At 39.2% G+C, this 25173-nt stretch overlaps 1 pseudogene; it reads right to left on the bottom strand.

Moving 5' to 3' along the window:
- Window positions 1-2226: 2226 nt before the first annotated feature.
- LOC145569686 (small nucleolar RNA R71) lies at window positions 2227-2324 on the bottom strand (annotated as a pseudogene).
- Window positions 2325-25173: the final 22849 nt, after the last annotated feature.

A 25173-nucleotide genomic window follows, 5' to 3' on the forward strand; every position in this document is an offset into this window, starting at 1 on the left:
ATTTGGCTCCATTTAGGATGATTCTTAGTTGTTTTTATGGCTCTCTTTATGTCTTGTTCTCTAGTTTTAACCTTTATTTCTTTAGTTTGTTCATTCTTAGTTGTTTTCCTTTTTTCATTGCATTTTCTTAGTTTTTATTGCTTTTTCCCTTTTTTGTTTGTTTGTCTTTCTTTGTTCTCAAGAGAGAGGTGGTGTCCAAGGTTCCCCATGGCTTTTCCTCGGGGTTTGTGAAGCTCAAGATGCAAGATCATCATTCTTTTGTAGCTCACAAGTCAAGGTGTCCAAGCTCCAAGTCTTTAAGCCTGTGCTCTCATGCTGCGCTAGCATAAAGAAGTAGTGTTGAACCCACTGTCGGCATGATTTAGGACCGCTACACCCAATGTCTATCAAGTGGAGCGCACGTATTGCATCGACGAACGCACGAGGAGAGCGCCTTGCTCTAGGGGCGCGGGCGCGCACCTCTTGTTTGCGGGCGCGCCGCCCTTGCTCCCTATTCCGTACCCCTCTTTCGCGGCCGCGTAATCCGGAGTGAGGGTGCGCCTGTACGGGTTCTATTTGGACGTCCAACTAATTTCTGCTTAGTTAGTTTTACTATATATAGATTTTCCTTCTATATTTAGAGGGGAGTTAGATTTTTTAGTGAGATAAGTTCATTTTGGGAAACTTTAGCTCTTAGATTCTAGAGATAGAAAGTCTTGGATTTGATTTATTCTTCAACATTTGCTACAATTTGGTGTGGATTTCCTTTAATCAATGACAATTAGTGAGAATTTCTTCCTTTAATTCATTTCTATTAGTTGTTTTGCTTTAGATTCATGTTAGATTGTTTGATTTGCTTGAAATTAAGATTGATAGTGTAATTATTTGGAATTTCTACTTGATTTAGATTGAGATGATGACCGTTGTGATTTCTTTTGTTTTGTTCTTCATGTAATAAATGTGTAGTGAGTAGTTTCATTGCTAGGGATGTGGTGAAGAGTGCACAAATGATAGATCATAGCTAATTGATGGATTTTGATTGATTTGATGTTGTGATTAAATTGGTTGATAGAATTGTGCATGTGCTTGATTTGTAAGGAGTGATCAACCTTGTTTTTCATTCTAGAATGAATTGTGATTCTCCAATGACACGACACATTGATTTGGTGGTTACATTTATCGATTGAACTTGATTTGTGATGTTCTTAGCTAGTCATTCGTAGAGACCCCTAGTTTGACGCCTAGGAAATAGCTTATCGAGTCCTCCTCTTGATTGCAAATACTATTTTCCCGTGCAATGTTTGATTGATCAATCTCCTATCCTATTAGCATGTCTGTTGTGAGTGTATGTGGATCCTAATTCCCTAATGCTTGTGATATTGATTTCTTGTACTTGATTAGTTGTTAAATTTTAGTTTAATCCAAACCATTTCACCCTTTTCGAAGTAGCTTGACGAAAGATTATAGCATCTACCTTCCATTCCTAGCGGTTTGACCTCGTAGCTTGCCATTATACTAGTATTTTGGTTAAGTTGATTAATTACAAATTTTGTTTGACCATAGGGAAGATTAGTCAAGACTACGACCTAGTTTTCCTATTGTCAAAATGGCGTCGTTGCCGGGGAATGGCATAGTTATTTGTTATAGTTTTTGAGTCTATTTCATCCTATTTGAAAAAAGCACAAAAAGATTTTCTTCTTTTAGGCTACATTTGTAGCCGTGCTACTAATATTTGTTTTTGAGATTATATGCATGGAGCTAGTGTTCGTTCTCTATTGCCGTTTGATTCGGAAATTGAGAGGACAATTACAAAGTTGAGAGTTGCTAGACATTCCTCAACTTCTCCAAGGTAAGAAGAAAAGCAAGTAAACATGGGAGAAAACCCAAGAGTGGCATTAAAGGAGTTGGGAGCTCCGGGAGCTTATAGGTTTGAGAGCGGGATTGCTCCACCTGCGACTCCGGCAAATGACTTTGAAATTAGACCGGCGATGATTATCTTGATAGAAAGGCGTCAATTTAGTGGTGCAAAGCGTCCCCTTAATCATCTTAAGGAATTCGAGAAGTATTGCAACACTATCAAAGTGAGTGGGGTTTCTCAAGAGTTTATCCGGCTTAAGCTTTTCCCTTTTTCTCTCATTGGACGTGCATTGGAGTGGTTGGACAAAGAAGTGAAACAAAAATCCTTAAGGACATGGGATGAGGTGACGAAAGAGTTTCTATTCCTACAAGAAAACGGGCGAGGCAAGGGATCTCATTCAAAGCTTCAAGCAAAAATCCAATGAAAGTCTTTATGAGGCATGGGAGAGGTACAAGGAATACCAAAGAGAGTGCCCGCACCTTGGGATTCCTACCTATCAAGTCATCCAAATCTTCTATGGTGGTCTAAGCCCTCAATGAAAATCTTGCCTTGATGTGGGAGTCGAAGGACCAATAATGAACAAAACGGAAGAGGAGGTAGTGGATATCATTGAAGATGTGGTGAGGCATCATATGGATTGGCAAGATTGTGAACATGAAACAACAAGCAAAAGCGTTATTATGGTGTACTCGGTCGATCACATCAATGCCATCAATAACTTGTCCTCGCAAATCTCGGATCTAGGGAAGGAAATGACCTCCATCAAAGCCAAACTTGAGAGTGCTTCATCTCAAGCACCTATTCTTCCCTCCCAAAATAAGGGGAGAGGTACATTTCCTAACTCTAATCCCCTTCGCACTTCTAGCAACATGTCTAGTAGCTATTTGTTTTGTGATATATGCGGTTCATAAGATCATGATGCTTCTAATTAGCCTAATGCTTCTTTGGATGGATGTGATGATTATGATAGCAATGAGAACGAGCATGTAAATTATGCGTCTAATAACAATGTTGGACCTAGATATGATAATCAAAGGAATAATGGGAATAGGAACTATCATCATCAAGGGAACTGTGACAATTATAACCATAATGGGGGTTATAGGAACCAAGGAAACCAAGGTTTCCGAGGAAACTATAACAACCAAAGTTATAGTGGTCAAAGCCAAGGCCAAGGATATGGGAACCATAACCAAGGTTATGGTAACAACAATCAAAATTATGGCCAAAATCAAGGTTGAGGCAATTGGAATAACCAAAGTAGGGGAAATTTTCAAAATAATGCCCAAAGGGTTCCCCCACCCGGTTTTACTTCAAAGGCCCAAGGCCCAAGGCCAAGGTGATAGCTCCTATGCTCAACCATCTTCTTCTAGGGGTAGTTTAGAGGATATCATTGAAAATAAAATCAAGGTGTTGAACATTACATGTCGGCTAGTGACAAGAAGTTTAATGACATGATGGCTCATTGTAAAATGTTGGAGAATCAAATTTCTCAATTAGCCAATGTTTTGAAAGAGCATGCAAGCCCTTCTTATTTACCCTCTCAAGGTTTAGATCCTAAGAGACCGATAAATTCTATAGTGACAAGGAGTGGTAGGATCCTTGAGAATGGTGTGCCTTGGAAGAGTGAGGCTTTGGTTAAGGATGAGGGAGATAAAGGCCCTTTAAGTGAGGATGTAGGTGAGAATTTTATTGATAAAGAAAAAGAAAGAGAATTTGTCACCAAGCTCCCATACCCCCAAAAGTTCATGAGGCACAAATTAGATGAACAATTTGGCAAATTCATAGAGATGCTTAGGCAACTTTATCTTACCCTTGCATTTACCGATGTCATTGACCAAATGCCAAATCATGCAAAATTCCTTAAGGACATCTTGAGTGGAAAAAGGACTTGTGATGCGGTAGAAACGATTAGCTTGACCGAGAATTGTAGTGCAATCGTAATTTGAAGGACCTCGAAAACTTTTCTATCCCTTGTGCTATCTATAAGATGCAAATTGATAATATCTTGTGTGACTTAGGAGCTAGTGTTAGCCTTATGCCGTATTCGATTTATCAAAAACTTGAGTTAGGAGAACTATTGCCTACCAACATTACCTTGCAATTAGCCGCTAGATCAATTAAGTTTCCAAAAGGTAAGGTAGAGGATGTTCCTTTAAGGGTAGGGAAGTTTGTGATTCCGGTTGATTTTGTGGTGCTTGAGATGGATAAGGATGTCAACATTCCGATCATACTTGGTAGACCTTTTCTTGCTACCTCAGGTGCCATGATTAATGTTAAAAGTGCTAAGATTTCACTCAAAGTTAGAGAAGAGGTTATTGAATTTGATTTGAATGAAAGCATGAAATACCCTTCTTTATCACTTGAAAATTGCATGAGAGTTGAAATCTTAGATAACATTTTGAATTCCATGCATGAGCACTTGCTCATATCTAATGATCCTCTTGAGTGTGTTTTGTTGAGTAAGAAAAAGATAGGTGAACATGGCAAGGAAATGGCATTCTTTAAGAAAATCATTGATGAAAACATTAAAGAAGGTGATGACCATATTTTCATGGGAATTTCAAGCCAAGATGCATTGCAAGCAGCCTCAACAAAGGAAGGTAAAGGTGTTCCCATGGTAGAACTCAAACCTCTACCATTACACCTTAGGTATGAATTTTTGGCCCAACCCTACTTTCCCTTTATTGTTAGCTCCTCCTTGAGTGAGAGCTAAGCTCAAGAGTTAGGTATTTGGATGAGCACAAAGTTATTATCGACACTCTTAGGCTCATTCTTATCGTACCCGAAGAAGAGACTCATGACATTGTTGTCAACGCATGGAGGTGCTTGTTCCTTGTGAACATGAAATGGGATCTCATCTAGAAAATTGCAATCCAAGAAGATTTCAAACCTAAGTTGTCATATCCCATTCCTGACAAGTGGTTCTAGGAACTCGTAACATGAGTAGTCTTCTCCCTCTCTTATGAATTGTCCATTAAAAGTGAGGGAATAATGATCCATTGGGATCGCCTTTTTCTGGGTCTGAGCTATTCTTCATGCATTAGTTCTTTATCAGGCTCGCTTAAGATCTTCTAGAATTGGTTTGAAACCAAGTCCAAAAGTATCTAATTTAGGGAGGCCAGGTAGTCCCACTTGTTTAGCTATCCCTTTATTCTTTTGTAGAGTCATTCTAGGAAAATGTCCTTGTCTTTTAAGGATATCATTAACTACAAGATTTGAATGGGGGTTGTAGTCAAGAGGGGTCTTTTCGTCTTCCTCGATTAAAGAGACCTGATGAGTGGAATTTATGCCATGATTAAGGGCTCATTTTAACGGTTATTTTCCCATACTTGTAGCTTGTTTGTACCCTCCTTCTTATCTTTAGTTCTTCTTTCTTTTGTCCGTCTTCTTTCCTAGTTTTTACTTCCTTTGTCTATTTTTTTACCTTAGTTTCCTTGTTTGTGTTTTATAGGAACTGTGGTCTTGAAAAGGAGAAGATTTTAGCTAAAGGGAGCTAAGGGAAGCAAGATCAAAAGGAGCAAAGGGAAGAGAAAGCAAGGGAAGCATGATCAAGAGGAGCAAAGGGAAGGAGAGGAAGAAAGTTCAAGAGGAGGTGTGGTCAAACTTTTCAAAAGTTTGACCGAACCTCCAAGGTGCAAATAAGGCAGTTTCAAACCAGTTTTCATCATTTTTGCAGGAGGGGTCGAACCCTAAAAGTTCGACCACACCAGGAGCAGGGAGGTTCGGTCGAACTTACCCAGGGTCCGAGAGAACCTACCCAGAGTCTGATCGAACATACCTATAATCGGTCGGACCATTTCCCAATTATAGTTGACTTTGTACGGACAATTTAAGTCCCTCTTTAGAACGTTTTAGAGATTTTTCTTAGCTTAACTTTATTTTTAATTTTTAGCTTAACCTAGAGAGAGAAACGTCCTTAGTTTTGGCATTTTAGAGAGAGAAAGTGTGGATTCCTCCATTATTGAGCTTGAATTTTGAAGAATAAGCTTAATCAACCTCTTTGTAGAACTTCAACTTCAATGAATGAGCATTTCCTTACTCTTTTCTCTTTATTTTGCTATTTGATTTTGTTTTAGATTGCTTTTTCCTTTTTAATTACTCATTAATCATGCCTTTACTTGTTAATTTCATAATTGATTTGTTAATTGCTATGGATAGTGAGTAGTTCTTTAGCCAAGGGTGTGGGGATGATGTAGTTGGAATTTGTTCATACTTTTGGTTTGGAATTCAAGTTGATTGTGATTAAAGTCTTTACTTGCTTGATGTTTGACGTAGGGAAAATTTAGGTCATTTTCTACCCTTCCTAGAGCCAAACAAAATTTATAAACACTCGACCAACCTAATACGAGTATATGGTAAGTCAAGGGTTGAACCCAAAGGAATGAGTAGGTGCAAGCTATAGCCTAGGTCAAGCTACTTCGAAGATTGTAGAAAGATATGGTTGGTGACTAAGGTATCGAGAAAGCTAGAAAAATCGAAAAATTCAATATACTAAACACTAGGGATATAGGTTCCACATGCAAGCTCAATGATTATGCTAATTGATGGGTCAATCAATCAATTCAAACATTACAAAGGACAAACAATAGTTGCAACCAAAGGAATCCAAAAGCTATCTCCTATAAGCCAAGCTAGGGTTCACTATGAATGGCTAACTAGGAAATCACAATCAAATTCAATCAATTAAAGAAATTCTCAAATCAAGGGTTCATGTCATTGAAAATTGCAATGCAATCTAGATTAATCTTATAGGTCGATCACTCCTAGTCTAATTAATCACATGCACAACTATGTCAACCAATTTAATTGCAACAATTCAATCAATCAAGGATCATCAACTAGAAAAAATCATCAATCAAGCATGCTTCCCCTTTTCCCTAGCAACTAATCTACTCACTAATCATGGCGAAATTGAAAAACAAAACAAGTTCAATCACATACATATTCATTTCAAGTTCAATCAACAAGAAATTCAATCATTCAACAATTTGTAAAGCAAAGATTAAAGTTCAAATCAAACATTCAAGAATTAAAGGAAATTGCAATAAGAGTAAATTCAAAGGAAAGAAATCTCACAAACTTTCATTGAATTGAAGAAGAAATCCAAGATCAAGTTGAAATCAAAGATCAAATTCAAGTACAATCAAGTAATCCTAAGCTTATCTCTCTACTTTCTCTCTCTTCTAATTCTGGAAAATAAATGTCAAGTACAAAATAAGTCATCCCCCCCCCCCGAAAAAGGAAAAGTCTAAAGCTATAAATAGAAAATCGAGCGAAGGGGAACGAGGCGCCTGGTGCGTGCGCACCACCAGGCCGCACGCGCACACAACTGGGTCTGCGCGCATGCACCACCTATGCTGCGCGCACGCACCCCTGCTTGGTGCTCGTGGCCTTGCCTCGCTCGCTTGCTACATCGATCTCTGCATTCCCGAGCATCCCTATCATTGGTGCACTCGAGGCGATGCTCGTGAGAAGGGCTGCTCCTTTATCTTCCAAGCATTTGAACACTTCGAGCCAAAGCATTGTTTCCAAGGTTCTCGTGCTTGCGGAGCTAGCTTGAATTGCATGTTTGGTTCCCCGAACTTAGCTCCATCAACCTTCTTAAATGCGCTCGAGCTTCCTCCTTGATAATTAAACCTTAGGAAACTCAACACACCTACAAAACAAGTCAAAGAAACGGAGAAACGAGAAAAGATAACCGAGAAATGAATACAATAGAAAGAAAACCATCAAAAGCACACATTTCTCTAAAATTACACACAAACACGCAAAACAAGCATTATTATGTAAAAACACGACATAAAAGACTAAAAAAGAGCATAAAACTACAAAGAAAACCTAGCCTAAGAGTGCCATAAATGACACTCATCAAATTCTCCCAAGCCAAACCTTTGCTCGTCCTTGAGCAAAATAAAATGATGACATTATTTAGGCAAGCAAGAAATGAGAAAGGCTAGAGAATAAAAGAATATACACTAACTCACTTTCGTAGGAATCACGGTCAATTTTAGCAACAATTGACAATCCATTTAAACCTCTAGATCGCTCTGGAGGACGAGTAATGCTCTCGTAAGGGTTTCCTAAGAGATTAACCCATAACTCTTAAGTAAAAGGGAGCCAAAGCAATAAAAGGGAAAAGAGAAAATTAAAACTTAAAAGGAAAAGAGGTGCCTATACAATGGACTTTTGCACATGGTCAAAACATGAGAGGATATCAAACTTTCTAAAACAACAAAGGTAAGAACGTTTTAAGATATCGAGGGTTGATTGAAACATATGACATGCTAAGTATAGAGAACTACCAAAACGCAATTCACTTTCATCTAAAAACAATTTTAGCACATTTTCCCAATTGGCTTCAAATCTTCTTTTAGCAAGCATCTCTATAGTTCCTCGAAGGAACCGGAAAAACAATAGATTTGAGGTTTTCTCAACATCTTGACTTTGCATCCCCTCTCCTTAGGCTTTAACTCATAATGTCTTCCCTCGGTATGTGACTCAACCACTAGGTCAAAAGGGCTTTCCCAAAGGTTGTAACGTAAGGGCAAAAGGTTGAGGGTAGGCTTAAAATTTAGAATTTGGTGGTACACCTAAGTTGTGAAGCAAAGACTGGCCAAATCTCAACACCAAAATCAAGTAGTCACCAAACAAAAATAAACTAACACCCCCAAGCTTATTCAAAGCTATAACCACAATCATATATACAAAAAGCGTAGGACGCTTCCCCCCAAGCTTGAACAAAGCATTGCCCTCAATGCTTAAAATAGGAAGAAGCATTTACATCAAAATGTTTTTGAACTTTTTCATTTTTTACTTTTTTTTTCAATTTTTGCCAAAGCTTGTTGAATTTGCTTTGCTTTTTCTCATTTTTCACTTTATTCATTGTCCTCGCCTCTTTTAACTATGGACGACTTTTTCATTTATTCATTTGCCATTATTCACAGGATATACAAAACACAAGCTTGCTTACATATAAGAACCAAAATCCAAACTCATATGCCACAATCTCCAAGAACATGATCATTTGCTTCACAAAAACTAAAAATTGAACAAAAAGAAACAAAAGGCTCAAAGTTCTAAAGATGCGGCTTGAAAAGAAGGGAAAAGGCTCAAATGGTTAACAAGTAGGCAAATGTAAACCGAAGAACTAAAAGTAAAGAAGGGTATCCTAGAAAATAAAAATTACCACCCTGAAAAGATGCCTTTGTCCTCCCTAGATGGTTCGGTCTCGTGTTTGAGAATTATGAATCAAGTTTCAAGATTAGGTCCGCAATAGTCAAGGATCCATGCCGCTCATGCAAGTGATTGTAGAAGGCTTGAAAATGATGAAACCTCACAAGGATGTGGCAAAAACTCACTAAAAGCATCAAATTCACCAAAGGGGAACGATTGCGAGTTTTCAAAAACAAAAGAATCCGGCTTCAAGGTCCCAATAGTTCTAAACGACTACCTTAGCATGTTCTATCCTAGAGTCAACCAAAGATACTCTCAAACCGTGCAAACCATTGTTTTTAGGAAGAAAGATAGCCAAAGTGCAAGTCCAAGTGGTACAAAGTCCAAAGAAAAAGCAAAATTATTAAGAACGAAAAGCAATGCTCAAAAACATGTTATTTTTATTTACAAAAAGTTTTTGTGAAATTTGTGTTTGCTTTTTTTTTTCAAAGGAAAGAAAAGTTTAAAATCAAAACGTATGAAAGCAAAATAAAGGAATGTAGAGGAAAACAGAAAAAGGAAACAAAAAGAAAAAGGAAAACCATAAGGAAATAGAAAAGGAGGAAAAAGAAATAAAATGAAAAATAGAAAAGCAAAGGAGAAATAGAAATGCATCGAGGAAGTAAGCCAACACATAAATCCCAATCGACAAACAAGTGAACATTCAGAGACAACGCCAATGTTCCCAAACACACTAAGGTGTTAAAAAGCAAACATCCTCGAATCGTTCAACATCTCCTAATCTAAACCTAAACTAAGCATCCAAGAAAAGAATAAAAAGAAAAAGATTAGAAGGATCTCACCGGGCGTAGAAGCTATGCTACATCAAACAAAGTGAAAGAGCACCTTAATGAAGCACCAATATCCAAAGCATAAGCGACGAAGCAAGGTGAGAAAGAAAATAGACTATATACAAAGAAAATTGTTAGTAACTTCAATACAAAAGAAAAGAAAGAAATAAAAGAGAAGACGTATGCAAATAAGGAGAGAGAGTAATATATGAAAGCATCAGGAATAGGGTCAAGTAACGAAATCAGGAAACAGAGTCAGGAAACAAGACATCAAACAATCATCATCAGGAAGCATAATCATAAAGAAGCAGAGATACACAACAGACAACAATCAGTGAAACAAATAGCAATATCAAGAACACGACAGAGAAATCATTAGACTTGCATCATCGTATTATCAGAGAAGTAAGAGATACATAGTGATCAAAACCAAAAGCAAAAGAGACCAAGAGTGAACTACAAAAGCGAGGAGGGAAATAGTGAAGCACACAAACAACATAAATCACCCCCAAGCTCGAAATGAACTACCCCTCAAACTCTAAACCTTATAACATATAGGCAAAAGAGAACATCATATAAAGCACATAAGAAAGGGGGGATAGCCACGGATAGTCTCACTCCGCACTATGGTAAGGGGTGGAGTGTGAACTCCCCTCACCGGTCTCTAAAACATGACACGAGCTAGCCATTTCACTCACCTCTATAGGAGCTTTTCCCTTTAACCTCCCCTCCCTTCTAGCACGATCTATCGCGAAGAAATGAGACCAATCATCCAAAACCAGCTCGCTCGATAATCCCCACCTACCAAAAATCTCGGAGTTCGGGAAAGGTATAGGGTTCGCGAGATCATAAGTATAATCGCAACCACTGGGCCGCTTATAGTCGTAAGTGGCCGGGTTGGTGCCAACAATAGCACTAGGATGGATATGAGGACCCTTCCAATAGGGATAACAAGGTCTAGGTTCGATGAAAGGGTCAAAGGGTTCCCATTAAGGGATAGGTCCTTGTTGGACCGGGAGGTATGGATAATTCAAGTAAGGTTTGATTAGCATGAAAATCATAGCCAAGAGAAGAATCCCGCCCCAAAGGCATGGAAAACAAGACATTAGTGATGGAATCTAACTTGGCATGAATAGTAGATAAATCAAATGTAGAATAAGAAGTAGAAGGAGGGATAGGAGTACCTCCCCGTTTAACCGGGGGTAAAGCTTGGAAGTCCGTCGAAAGAGCATCATTGGAGGCGATTCTTGTATGATTAGTCTTCTTCCGAAGAGAGGGGTCGATGTTGCATCTTAGAGGTCTCCAAGTCAATGAATTCGTCTTCGTCTTACGGTTTGTAGCCTCCTTGCTCGGAATCAAGAACCAATCCTTCACTCGAGATACCTTCCATATGAAAATATTATGCCTCTTGGTACGATAAATGAATTTTTGGTTTACAAGGGCGTAAACATAGAGGAAATGAGAAGGTGTCCTCTCTCGAGGGAGCTTGCATAGCAAATCTTTATATGAGTCATTAAGGCAAAGTGCGAGGATAGAGATCATGCCTCCAATTTGGATGCTCCCCAAAAGCGAAACACCATCTCGGATGTCTAGAAATCGGTTGATCAAATGTTGAGTGAAATCTACAAGCTCGATCTCATGTGACTCTTAGTCGGCAATCCATAGCCAACAAAGTTCCTCACGGGAAATAGCTCCAAAGGAGTCTTTAGAGCATAGGGCATAGGTGAGAATACGATTAAAGTATCTCATAGCCGGATGAATGATCGATGCGAACTTTGAAGTTTGAGGCTCATATTTCCCTTCATCGGAGATACGCCGCTACCACTTGAGTTCATCATACCCATGGTCACTAGCCATTTTACCATTAGCCGGATAGACAAGATGGTCTTCATCGACGGCCCAAGGAAACCGGAAGTAAGAACAAAGTTGTGACTCCGACAACCGATGATCATTGTTGAAAAGTTAAAAGGTCAAAGTTCTTGAAGAGTCACCATTTGTCTCTCGAACCACTTCTAGGGATGATAAAAACTCATACGTTACCCTAGCATAGGTAGGAGCACTCAAATCCAAGAACTCTAAGAGATCGAGGTTCTTGGCGAGGTAGCGAACGTCATCATCAATTCTAAGTAGCTTGGTAGTTGCTTGATCATATAATCTTTTGACTTAAGCATCCTTTTGGTAAGTTGCGTGAACCTATCCCAATGCATTTCTTTTGATAATTCAATGCCATACGTTTCTACCACCTCGGGAGGAGGTGGAACAACGTGCTGAGCTTTACTTGAACTTGATCTAGCACGCTTCTTATGACGAATAGGGGCCATCTACAAGAAGCAAAGCAATTCATGAGCAATTCATTTACAATTATCAATGTTCAAAAAGATTCATAAGAGATTGCTCAAGAATCAAGCAAAAATATAATTCAATTAAAAATGAAACAAGAAATGGTCACACATAAACTATGCCATGAATATAGAAACATAAGCTTGAAGCAATTAGTCATGAATTAAAGGCAAAATTGGACACAAGAGACGAAATCATGAATCATTATGAGCAAATTAATCCCAAAACATTGAATTATCAAAGAAATGAAACTATCATATAGAATACCCATGAGAGAGAAAATGACCAACAATGGTGATTCAAGGATTCAAGTAAGGTATACAAATTCATCATGAAAAAGCTTCAATTTAACATCCAATAAAATCATTCAACAAAAAATACAAGCTAAAAGAACCGACAATGGAGTTCTACTATGAAAGCAAAAACAAGGGTTTCAAGCTTAAAAAATGAGGAAGAACATGACTAGAGAATGAGAAATTATACCTCAATGAAGCTTTACATCACTTGAAAATTGCACAAGTGAAGAATATAGACCAAATAGAACACCCAAAGTCAAGTTCCAAGCAACAAAACAAAACCTTAAAAAATCGAATTTGAGCCCAAAATTTTGAATTACAAGCTTAAAATTTCTGAAATTTTTTGTTGTTTTTGAAAAGATTTGATTATGTTTTTATGTAATTTGTGAAGAAATGAGATTAAAAATGTGTATTTGTGTGAATTTGCAAAGGTTTGGAAGGGTTTGAAGAGAGAAGAGTGAATGGGGGATTAAGGGGAAATCGGGGAGAGAGAAAATTAGAGTGAAAAGGGGGGTTTGTGAGAAGAAGGGCACGAAAGAGGGGGTGGGGCTGTTGTGGCTGGTGCGTGCGCGCAGCTGGGTGGTGCGTGCGCGCAGCTGGGTGGTGCGTGCACACCAGCTACAGCAGGGGGGAAAACTTTTGCTCGGGATTGCGCACCACAAGCCACAAACTCCAACCTACTTGGTGCGTGCGCGCAGCCTGGTAGTGCGTGCGCACCAGGTAGGGTCTTGGGGGGGGGGTCTGAAATTTGCCTTGAAACGCACCAAACAAAGGCCAAGCTCTGACCCCCTTGGTGCGCGCGCGCAGCCTGGGTGGTGCGTGCGCACCAGGAGGGTAATAGGGTGTTCAAAATTCTTCCAATTTTCATCAAAATGAGCCTAAATTTCTGACCCCCTTAGTGCGTGCGCACCACCTATGATGCGTGCGCACCAAACAAAGACTAGGGAGAGAAATGTTTGCTTTTGAACATACTCTCGTGCTTGCGCTCTCATTGGCGTTAACAAGCATCATGATCGAATGCTTAAAAAGCACACAAAATAGTTCAAAAATCACTCAAAAATAGTTCAAAAGTCACTCGAACATGAGTAGAAATTCATGAAAATGAAAACACGAGAGCATGTAACCCCACAAACTCATTCACCTAAGTTTAATGAAACCTTGAATTAACACTGAAATTGTTGGAAGTTTTCATCGATCCAATCTCATGGTACCTAAAATCAAGAAAACAAAGAGAAATAAGAAAAATTCTCAAAAATAAAAGAAATATAGAGAATTGAAAAATCAAAAGAAAAGAGTTAGAAAACCGGATTGCCTCCCGGGAAGCGCTTGTTTAATGTCATAGCTCGACGTTCTCCACCTATTAAGGTGGTTGTCGGAGAAGCAATATGTGAATAAGGCCAACAAAAGCACCATCGAAATACTTCTTGAGTCGATGGCCATTGACCTTAAATAGAGACGAAGAATCCATCATTGAAACCTCTACAACGCCACTAGGAAAGACATTTTTAACCAAGTAAGGACCGCTCCATCTTGACATGAGCTTTCCGAGAAACAACTTCATTTTTGAATTGTAGAGAAGAACTTTGTCACCAACACAAAACTCTTTCTTCTCAATAAGCTCGTCATGAGTTTCCTTGGAACAAGCTTTGTAAATACTAGCATAATCGTAAGCATCTCTAGCTCATGAAGATCTAACCACCTTTTCTCCCCCGCACTTGCCAAATCAAAGTTTATCTTCTTGATTGCCCACAAAGCATGGTGTTCGAGCTCTACCAGGAGATGGCATGATTTGCCATAGACTAGGCGGTATGGAGTGGTACCTAAAGGTGTCTTGAAAGCCGTTCTATAGGCCCAAAGAGCATCATCCAACTTGTCCGACCAATCCTTCCTATTTCTTGCAACCGTCTTTTTAAGGATTAACTTGATTTGACGATTGGAAACCTCGACTTGGCCCCTTGTTTGAGGATGATATGGAAGGCCAAATCGTTGATGAACTCCATGCTTTCGCAACATCTTTTGAAAGGCATTATGAATAAAATGAGAACCATTATCGCTTATCACCGCCTTTGGTACACCAAACCTTGGAAAAATGACCTTCTTGCACAACTTCATTACCACCTTGTGGTCATTAGTTGGGGAGGCAATGGCCTTAACCCATTTAGACACGTAATCCACCGCCACAAGGATATACTGATTTCCAAAGGACGAGGGAAACGGTCCCATAAAATCAATTCCCCACACAACAAACACTTCCAACTCAAGTATGGGTTGTTGAGGCATCTCATTTCGCTTGGAGATATTCCCAACTTGTTGACCACGGTCGCATGTCTTAACAAAACCCAATGAATCCTTGAAGAGATGTGGCCACCATAAACCGCTTTGAAGAATCTTAGTGGCGGTTTTAGAAACACCCACATGGCCACCACTCGGATCCGAGTGGCACATCTTCAAAACACTAGGCACCTCTTCATTTGGAACACAGCGCCTAAGTAAGCCATTGACTCCTCGCTTGTACAAGAAGGGATCATCCCACACATAGTGTCTTGCCTCTCTCTTGAGCTTCTTTCGTTGATTCTTAGAAAAGGAAGGTGGAAACTCCCCACATGTGAGAAACTTCACTAAGTCGGTGAACCATGGGAGCTCCTTTGCCTCAATAGAATATAAGGAGTCATCAAGCATCCTATCCGCAATTGGAGAACCATCATCATGAATTTGAGAATCCTCTAGGCGAGAGAGATGGTCAGCCACAACATTTTTCGCTCCTCTCTTATCCCTAATCTCAATGTCAAAGGTTTGAAGTTCAAGTACCTACCGGATCAACCTAGGCTTGGACTCTTTCTTGGCAAAAAGATACTTGAGAGCCGCATGATCCGTGAAGACAATGGTCTTGGAACCCAACAAATAACAACGAAACTTCTCAAAAGCATGAACAATAGCCAAAAACTCCTTTTCCGTTGTGGTGTAGCTCCTTTGAGCACCATTTAGAGTCTTGGACATATAATAGATCACATGTAGCTTCTTTTCCACTCTTTGACCCAAGACACCTCCAATTGCCGAATCACTTGCATTGCATATGAACTCAAAAGGTGAATCCCATCTTGGGGCTTGAACAATAGGAGTAGAGATTAGAGCCTTCTTCAATTTATTGAATGCCTCCAAACACTTATCATTAAATACAAACTTGGCATCCTTTTGAAGAAGATCATTGAGGGGCTTTGCAATGAGCGAGAGATCCTTGATGAACCTTCTATAAAACCCGACATGTCCTAAGAAAGATTTCACTCCTTTCACATTGACCAAAGGTGGAAGCTTCTCAATAACCTCAATTTTCTCTTTGTCCACCTCTATCCCCTTGTGAGAAATCTTATGGCCAAGGACTATGCCTTCCTCCACCATGAAGTGACACTTCTCCCAATTCAAAACCAAGTTCACCTTCTCTCACCTTGCTAAACATTTCTCAAGGTTTTCAAGACCTGCCTCAAATGAAACACCTCCTACGGAGAAATCATCCATAAACACTTCCATCTCCTCCTCCAACATATCTCCAAATATACTCATCATGCATCTTTGAAATGTTGTGGGAGCATTACAAAGGCCAAACGGCATTCTCCTATAGGCAAATGTTCCATAGGGACAAGTGAAGGTTGTCTTATCTTGGTCATCCGGGTGGATAGGGATTTGGAAAAATCTTGAATAACCATCAAGAAAACAATAGAACTTGTGCCTCGTTAGTCTCTCAAGCATTTAATCAATGAAAGGAAGGGGGAAGTGATCTTTCTTGGTGGACGTGTTTAGATGTCTATAGTCTATACACATCCTCCATCCCATGACCGTCCTCGTCAGAATGAGCTCACCTTTCTCATTCTCGACGACGGTCATGCCTCCTTCTTTGGGACAACATGAACGGGGGAGACCCACCTAGAACTCGAGATGGGGAATATAATTCCCGCATCCAAAAGTTTTGTGATCTCCTTCTTCACTACCTCTCCCATTTGGGGATGTAGCTTTCGTTGTCTCTCAATAGAAGGTAGAGCACCCTCCTCAAGGGTTATGTGCTGTGTACATAAAGCGGGGTTTATACCATTGAGGTCATCAATGGTATAACCCGAAGCACCTTGGTTCTTTCTCAAAACATCACACAACTCTTGAGCTTGGCGCTCACTCAAAGAAGAGCTAACAATCACGGGAAAGGTGGAGTTGGGTCTCAAGAATTCATACCTAAGGTGTTGACAAGAGGAAAATGTAGGTCGTTATCTACCTCTCCCCAGAGCCAAACTTAATTTGTAAATACTCGACCAACCTTTATACAAGTATATGGTAAGTCAAGGGTCGAACCGAAAGGAATGAGTAGGGACGATGCTATAGCCTGTGTCAAGCTAAATTGAAGAATATAAATGGTAGAGGTTGGTAACTAAGATGTCAAGAAGCTAAACAAATTGAAGAATTCAATATTACACTAGGGATATTGGTTCCACATGCAAGCTCGATGATTATGCTAATTTATAGACCACTCAATCGATTCAACATCACAAGGGACAAACAATAGTTGCAATCAAAGGAATCCAAAAGCTATCTCCTATAAGCCAAGCTAGGGTTCACTATGAATGGCTAACAAGGAAAATCACAATCAAATTCAATCAATTAAAGCAATCCTCAAATCAAGGGTTCATGTCATTGAAATTTGCAATGCAATCTAGATTAATCTTATAGGTTGATCACTCCTAGTTTAATTAATCACATGCACAACTATGTCAACCAATTTAATTGCAACATTCAAATCAATTTAGCATCATCAACTAGCAAAAATCATCAATCAAGCATGCTTCCCCTTCTCCCTAGCAACTAATCTACTCACTAAACATGGTGAAATTAAAAAACAAAACAAATTCAATCAAATTCATATTAATTTAAAGCTTAATCAAAAGAAAATTAATCAATCAACAAATTCTAGAGCAAGGAATGTAATCTCAATCAAAATTCAAGAAACTAGAAGGAATTGCATTAAAAGTAAATCAAAGGAAAGGAATCTTACAAACATTCATTGAATTGAAGAAGGAATTTCAAGATCAAATTGAAATCTAAGATCAAATTCACGTACAAACAAGTAAATCTTAAGCTTCTCTCTCTACTTTCTCTCTCTACTATTTCCGGAAAAATTCTTCCTCTAGTACAAAGTTAAGTCGTCATAAAAAAGAAAGTCAAAAACTACAAATAGGAAAATCGAGCGAAGGGGGCCGCACAAGTCGTGCGCACGCACAGAACAGCTGCGCGCGCACAGCTGGATCTGCGCGCACGCACCCCTGTGCCGCACGCGCGCACCCCTGTGTGGTGCACGAGGCCTTGGATCCTTCGCTTGCTTGATCAAACTCCGCGCTCCCGAGCATCCCCATCATCAGTACACTCGAGATGATGCCCGTGAACAAGGCAGTCCCAAAATGAGCAAATTGACTTGATTATTCACCTACAAAACTTTAATAAAACAAAGAGAGAAAGCATAACAAAGTAAAACTAAAACTAAAACTATGAATTATCAATTAAAAATATGAAAAACTCGTAAAAACTAATCGAGAACCAAAGTGAATTATAAAAAATGGAAAATCAAATAAAACTAAGAGAATTATATGAAAATGATGAAAGAAAATAAAGAAAATGAACCTAAATGTTATTCTTTTGAGCGCCATAAATGACGCTCATCAAATTCCCCCAAGCTAAACTTTTGCTCGTCCTCGAGCAAAACAAAATCAAACCCAAGGGAAAATGATGACACTACTCAAGCAAAGAAAGAAACAAGAAAATTAGAGAAGATGAGAATATACACTAACTCACTTTCGTAGGAATCACGGTCAATTTTAGCAACTAAAGACAAGCCATTTAAACCCCTAGATCGCTCTAGAGGACGAGTGATGCTCTCGTAAAGGTTTCCAAAGAGATTAACCTATAACTCTTTTTATTAAAAAAGGAGGCAAAGCAAAAAGAAAAGAAAAGAGGAAGTTTAAAACCTTGAAAAGAAAAGAAATGCTTATACAATGGCCTTTTGCACATGATCAAGGCACGAAGGATATCAAACTTTCTAAAACAACAATGGTAAGCACGTTATAAGATATCGAGGGTTGATTGAAACATAGGGTATGCTAAGCGTAGAGAACTAATGAGGCGCAATCCACTTTCATCTCAACCAATCTAACCGCGTTCTCTCTAATGGCTTCAAATCTTCCGTTAGTAAGCATCTCTATGGTTAAGGAACCGGAAAAGAATAGAATTTGAGGGTTCTCGACATCTTGACCTTGCATCCCTTTTCCTTAGGCTTTAACTCATAATGCCCTCCCTCGGTATATGACTCAACCACTAGGTCGAAAGGACTTTCCCAAAGATTGTAACGTAAGGGAAAAAGGTTAGAGGTAGGCTTAAAATTTAGAATTTGGTGGTACACCTAGGTTATGAAGCAAAGGTTGGCCACACCTCGACACCAAAACCAAGAAGTCACCAAACAAAAATAAATTAATACACCCAAGCTTATTCAAAGCTATATCCACAAGCATATATACAAAAAGCGTAAATGCTTCTCCCCCAAGCTAAAAGGAAGCATTGTCCTCAATGCGTGAAAAGGGAAAAGAATCACATCAAACTGTTTTTTGAATTTTTTCATTTTCACTCTTTTTTTTTTTATGTAATTTTCATTTTATCAAAGCAATTGTCCTCGCCTCTTTTAACTTTGGACGGCTTTTTCGATTTTGTATTTATTATGTCCTTGCCTTTTTAAACTTTGGTTGGCTTTTTCATTTATTCATTTGCCATTATTCACAATATATACAAAAGACGAGTTTGCTTACAAATAAAACCAATATCCAACTTTACAGACCACAAACTCCAAAAGCATGACCAATTGCTTCACAAAAACCAAAAATGGAACAAAAAGAAACAAAAGGCTCAAAGTTCTATATATGTGGCTTGAAAAGAAGGGGGAAAGGCTCAAATGGTTAGCAAGACGATAAATGTAAAACCAATGAACTAAAAAGAAAGAAGAAAATCCTAGAAATGAAAAATTACCACCCCGAAAAATGGCCTTTGTCCTTCCTAGTTGGTTCGGTCTCGTGTTTGAGAATTATGAGTCAAGATTCAAGATTAAGAATGCAAAGGTGAAGGATCCACGCCGCACAATCAAAAATGATGAAGGCTTGAAAAAGAAAAATCCTCACACGGTTGTAGCAAAAACCTACTAAAGGTGTCAAATCCACCAAAGGAAGCAACTCCGTCTTACCACAAACCTAAAGAATCCGGCTTCAAGGCCCCAAAAGGTCTAAACCGCTACCTTAACATACCCTATCCTAGAGTCAACCAAAGATACTCTCAAACTGTGCAAACCATTTTATTTAGGAAGAAAAATAGCCAATGTGCAAGTTCAAGTGGTACTAAGTCCAAAGTAAAAGCAAAAAGATGAAGAAATAAAAGCAATGCCTAAAAAACATTTTATTCATATTCACAAAAACAAGTTTTGTTTGTTTTTTTTTACAAGAAAAGAAAGGGACTAAAAACAAAATAAAGAGAACAAGGGATAAAAAGAAAAGAAAAGAATAAGAAAAAGAGAAAAGGAAAACATGAAGGAAGAAGAAAACAAAAGAAAAAGAAAAAGAAAAAGAAGAAAAGGAAAATGAAATGAAAAATAGAAAAGTAAAGGAGAAGTAGAAAGCAATAAGGAAATAATGCTAACACACATAAATCCCAATCAACAAACAAGTGAACATTCGGCCACAATGCCAATGTTCCCAAACACACTAGGGTATTAAAAAGCAAACAACCTCGAACCATTCAACTTCTCCTAGAACTAATCCTAGACTAAGCAACCAAGAAAAGAAAAAGAAAAGAAATAGAAAGATCTCACCGGGCGCCAAAGCTATTGCACATTAAACAAGGTGAAAGAGCACCTTTATGAATCGTCGAAATCCAAAGCATAAGCAATAGAGTAAGGTGAGAAATAAAAAACTATATACAAAGAAAATTGTTAGTAACTTCAATACAAAAGAAAAGAAGAAAATAGAAAACTAAATGTAGAAAAATAAAGAAAAAGCAAGTAATAGTAGCAGCAAGGGTCAGAATAAGAAATCAGACAGTCATCATCAGGAATCATCATAACAAAGACACAGAGAAACTCAGCAGACAACGATCAGCGAAATAAGCAACAAACCAATAACTGGGCAGCGAAATCAGCAGAAATACAGCAACATCATCATAAAAAAAAAATTACACAAAGATCAATACCAAAAGCATAGGAGACCAGGAATGAACTACAAAAGCAGGGGGCGATATGGTGAAGCACAGAAACAAATGACATAAAGCACCCCCAAGATTAAACTGGACTACCCCCTAACTCTTAACCTAAAGGCATATAGGTGATCGAGAAACATCATATAAAGCACATAAGAAGGGGGGGGGGGGGGGTAGCCATGGTAGTATCATATGACTAGAGCTAGCCATCTCGCTCACGTCCATGGGAGCCTTACCCCTTAACCTACCTTCCCTCCTAGCTCTATAAACCTCAAAATAATGAGACCAATCATCTAAGACTGGCTCACCCGACCTACCCCACCGTCCAAAAGTCTCGGGGTCTGGAAAGGGTGAAGGATTAGCCGGATCATATGTATAATCACAACCACCGGGCCGCCGATAGTCGTAAGTGGCTGGGGTGGTGCCTATGATAGAACTAGGGTGAACATGAGGGCCCTCCCAATAAGGGTAGCAAGGCCGAGGATCAATGGTAGGATCAAAAGGCTCACATTGAGGGATAGGTCCTTGTTGGACCGAGAGATACGAGTAATTCACATAGGGCTCGATCTCCCCCTCCGAACATGCAAATCTTACAATTGATTTGAATGATAGTCATAACCAAGATTAGGGGTTTGCAAAGAAGGCATAGAATATAACACATTAGCAATAGAATCAAGCCTAGCATGAATGGTTGACAAATCAAAAGTAGAAGGAGTAGGAGAGGGGGAAGGAATAGGTGTACCTTCCGGTTCAACCGTAGGAATAGTTTGAACATTCGATGAGAAAGCATTGGTTGAGCGGCCTCTTGTATGATTCGTCCTACGTCGAATAGAAGGATCAATATCTCGCATCGGAGGCCTCCAAGATAAGGAATCTTTCTCTCTTGGTCGAGTAGTTGCCTCTTTGCATGAAATTAAGAACCATTCTTTAATCCGGGAAACTTTCCAAATGAAAACATCATCCTTTCTAGTACGATCGAGGAACTTTTGGTTCACAAGGGCGGAGATGTTGAGGAAATGAGAAGAAGATTTTTCTCGAGGATCAATAATTGGGGGAAGCTCATTTAACAAAGTCTTATAGTCTTCATTGATGCAAAGAGCTAGGATAGAAACCATTCCTCCCAATTGGATGCTCCCTGATAGGCTAACTCCATCAAGGATATTCAAGAATCGATTGATCAAATGCTCCGTGAAATCCACTAGCTCAATCTCAAAGTCATTTTGGTCGGCTATCCACAACCAACAAAGCTCCTCTCGAGAGATAGCTCCCAAAGAGTCCTTGGAGCAAAGAGCGTAAGTGAGGAGACGGTTGAAATACCGCATAGCCGGATGAATCATGGAAGCGGTCTTGGAATTTTGAGGCTCATACTTCCCTTCCTTCGAGATACTTCTCCACCAACGTTGCTCATTATATCCATGGTCATCTACCATTATACTATGCGCCGAATAGATATAATGTTCCGCGTCCGCGGCCCATGGAAACTTGAAGTATGAACATAGTTGAGAATCCGTCAATGAGTGATCATGATTGAAAAGTTGGAAGGTCAAAATCCTTGAGGAATCGTCACCGGATTCTCGGACTACTTCAAGAGAAGAAAGAAATTCATAGGTCAACCTAGCATAAGTAGGGGCACTCAAATCCAAGAACTCTTAAAGACCAAGGCCCTTTACAAGAAGCCGAACGTCCTCATCTATGCCGAGAAACTTGGTTGTTGCTTGATCGTAGAATCTTGTTAGTCTTAGCTTTCTCTTGGATAGACGCTTGAAATGATCCCAATGTGATTCTTTAGAAAATTCAATGCCGTATGTCTCTTCTACCTCGGGTGGAGGTGGAACAACATGCCTAGGTTTGCTTGAACTTGATCTTGTCCGCTTCTTGTGACGGATTGGAGCCATCTACAAGAAGGAAAACAACTCATGAGCAAATCTTGCATTTGTCATATTTCAATAATAAGCATAAGTAATTGCTCAAGAATCAAGCACAAATGCAATTATCTCAAAATAGAAACAAGAGATGGCTACATATGAACAATGCCATTAATATAGAATCATGAATTTAAAGCAAGTAGGCATGGATTAAAGGAAAAATTGAACATAAGAGACCAAATCATGAATCAAATTGAGCAAAATAATCTCAAACATTGAATTATCAAAGCAATAAAACCATCATAAAGAATACCCATGAGAGAGAAAATAACCAACAATGGTGAATCAAGGAATCAAGCAAGTTATACAAATTCATCATGAAAAAGCTTCAATTAATCATCCAATAACATCATTCAACACAAATTACAAGCTAAAAGGACTAACAATGGAGTTCTACCATGAAAGCAAAAACAAGGGTTTTAAGCTTGAACAATGAGGAAGAAGATGACTAGAAAATAAGAAATTATACCTCAATGAAGCCTTGAATTACTTGCAAATTGCCCAAAATGAAGATTTAAGAACATATAGAACACCCAAAGACAACATTCAAGCACTAAATCAAAACACACCAAAATTTCAAAATTATCCCCAATTTTCGAATTTCAAGTTCGAAATTTCTGGAATTTTTTTGCTTTGGAAGGGATTTGATTATGCTTTGATGTAATTTATGAAGAAATGAATATTAAAGATGAGTAATTGTGTGAATTTGCAAAGGTTTGGAAGGGTTTGAAGATAGAAGAATGAATGAGGGAGTAAGGGGAAATCGGGGAGAGAGAATGGAGAAATAAGGTGGTGCGTCTTTTGGGGTTAAAAAGGGGGTGCTGAACGCACTGTCGGCTGGCGACGGTGCGTGCGTGCAGGCGACAGCAGGGGGGTCTGGCGCAAAGCTTGGGTTGGAAAGTTGGCCAAATTCGCTGCCTACCTGGTGCGTGCGCGCAGCCAGAAGGTGCGTGCGCACTAGGTAGGGGCTGGTTTGGTTCAAAAACAGGCCAAAATCTGACCCATGTGGTGCGTGCGCGTAGGGATGGGGTGCGTGCGCACCAAGGGGGTACGGGGATGGTTCAAAAACTGTCAATTTTTGTCAAAGTTAGTGAAAATTTCTGACCCCTGTGGTGCGCGTGCACCAAGCAAGAATATTTCGGCCATGAATATACTCTCGTGTTTGCATAATTAGATATTTGAAAGCGCATTCGAAAAAGAGTAGAAAATCAATAAAAATGCAAATGTGAGAGCATAAAACCCCAACAAGCTTTCCACCTAAACTTAACCAAACCTCGAGAAAGCTTGAAATAATACCAAAATTGTTGGAAATTTTCTTTGATCCAATCTCATGGTACCTAAAATCAAGAAAACAAACAAAAATAAAGAGTAATAAGAAAAATTCTCAAGGATAAAAGAAATATAGAAAATCGTAAAATCAAAAGAAAAAGGTTAGAATACCGGGTTGCCTCTCGGGTAGCGCTTGTTTAACGTCATAGCTCGACGTCCTCCACCAATTAAGGTGGTTGTCGGAAAAGCAATGAGTGAACAAGGCCAACAAAAGCACCGTCGAAATACTTCTTGAGACGATGGCCATTGACCTTAAACGGAGAAGAAGAATCCATCATTGAGACCTCTACAACACCACTTGGAAAAACATTATTGACCAAATAGGGACCGCTCCATCTTGACATGAGCTTTCTGGGAAACAACTTCATTTTTGAATTGTAGAGAAGAACCTTATCGCAAACACAAAAATCTTTCTTCTCAATAAGCTTGTCATGCGTTTCCTTGGAACGAGCTTTGTACACACTAGCACAATCATAAGCATCAAACTGAAGCTCCTCTAGCTCATGAAGATCTAACCACCTTTTCTCCCCCGCACTTGCCAAGTCAAAATTTATCTTCTTGATTGCCCACAAAGCATGGTGTTCAATTTCAACCGGGAAATGGCATGACTTGCCATAGACTAGGTGGTATGGAGTGGTACCTATGGGGGTCTTAAAGCCGTTCGATAGGCCCAAAGGGCATCATCCAACTTATCCGACCAATCCTTTCGATTTCTCGCAACCGTCTTTTCAAGGATGAGCTTGATTTGACGATTAGAGACTTCCACTTGACCGCTCGATTGGGGATGATATGGGAGGCCGAATCTTTGATGGACTCCATGCTTCCTCAACATCTTTTGAAAGGCATGGTGAATAAAATGAGAACCGTTGTCGCTTATCGTCGCCTTTGGTACCCCAAATCTTGGAAAGATTATCTTCTTAAACAACTTCATACCCACCTTGTGGTCATTAGTTGGGGAGGCAATGGCCTCAACCCACTTAGACACATAATCGACTGCCACAAGAATATATTGATTTCCGAAAGATGAGGGAAATGGCCCCATAAAATCAATACCCCACACATCAAACACTTCCAACTCAAGTATGGGTTGTTGAGGCATTTCATTTCTCTTGGAGATGTTCCCAACTCTTTGACATCGGTCACATGTCTTGACAAACCCCCATGAGTCCTTAAAGAGA

The sequence above is a fragment of the Chenopodium album genome, chromosome 11 (assembly GCF_948465745.1).
Source record: "Chenopodium album chromosome 11, dcCheAlbu1.1, whole genome shotgun sequence".
Classification (NCBI taxonomy): domain Eukaryota; kingdom Viridiplantae; phylum Streptophyta; class Magnoliopsida; order Caryophyllales; family Amaranthaceae; genus Chenopodium; species Chenopodium album.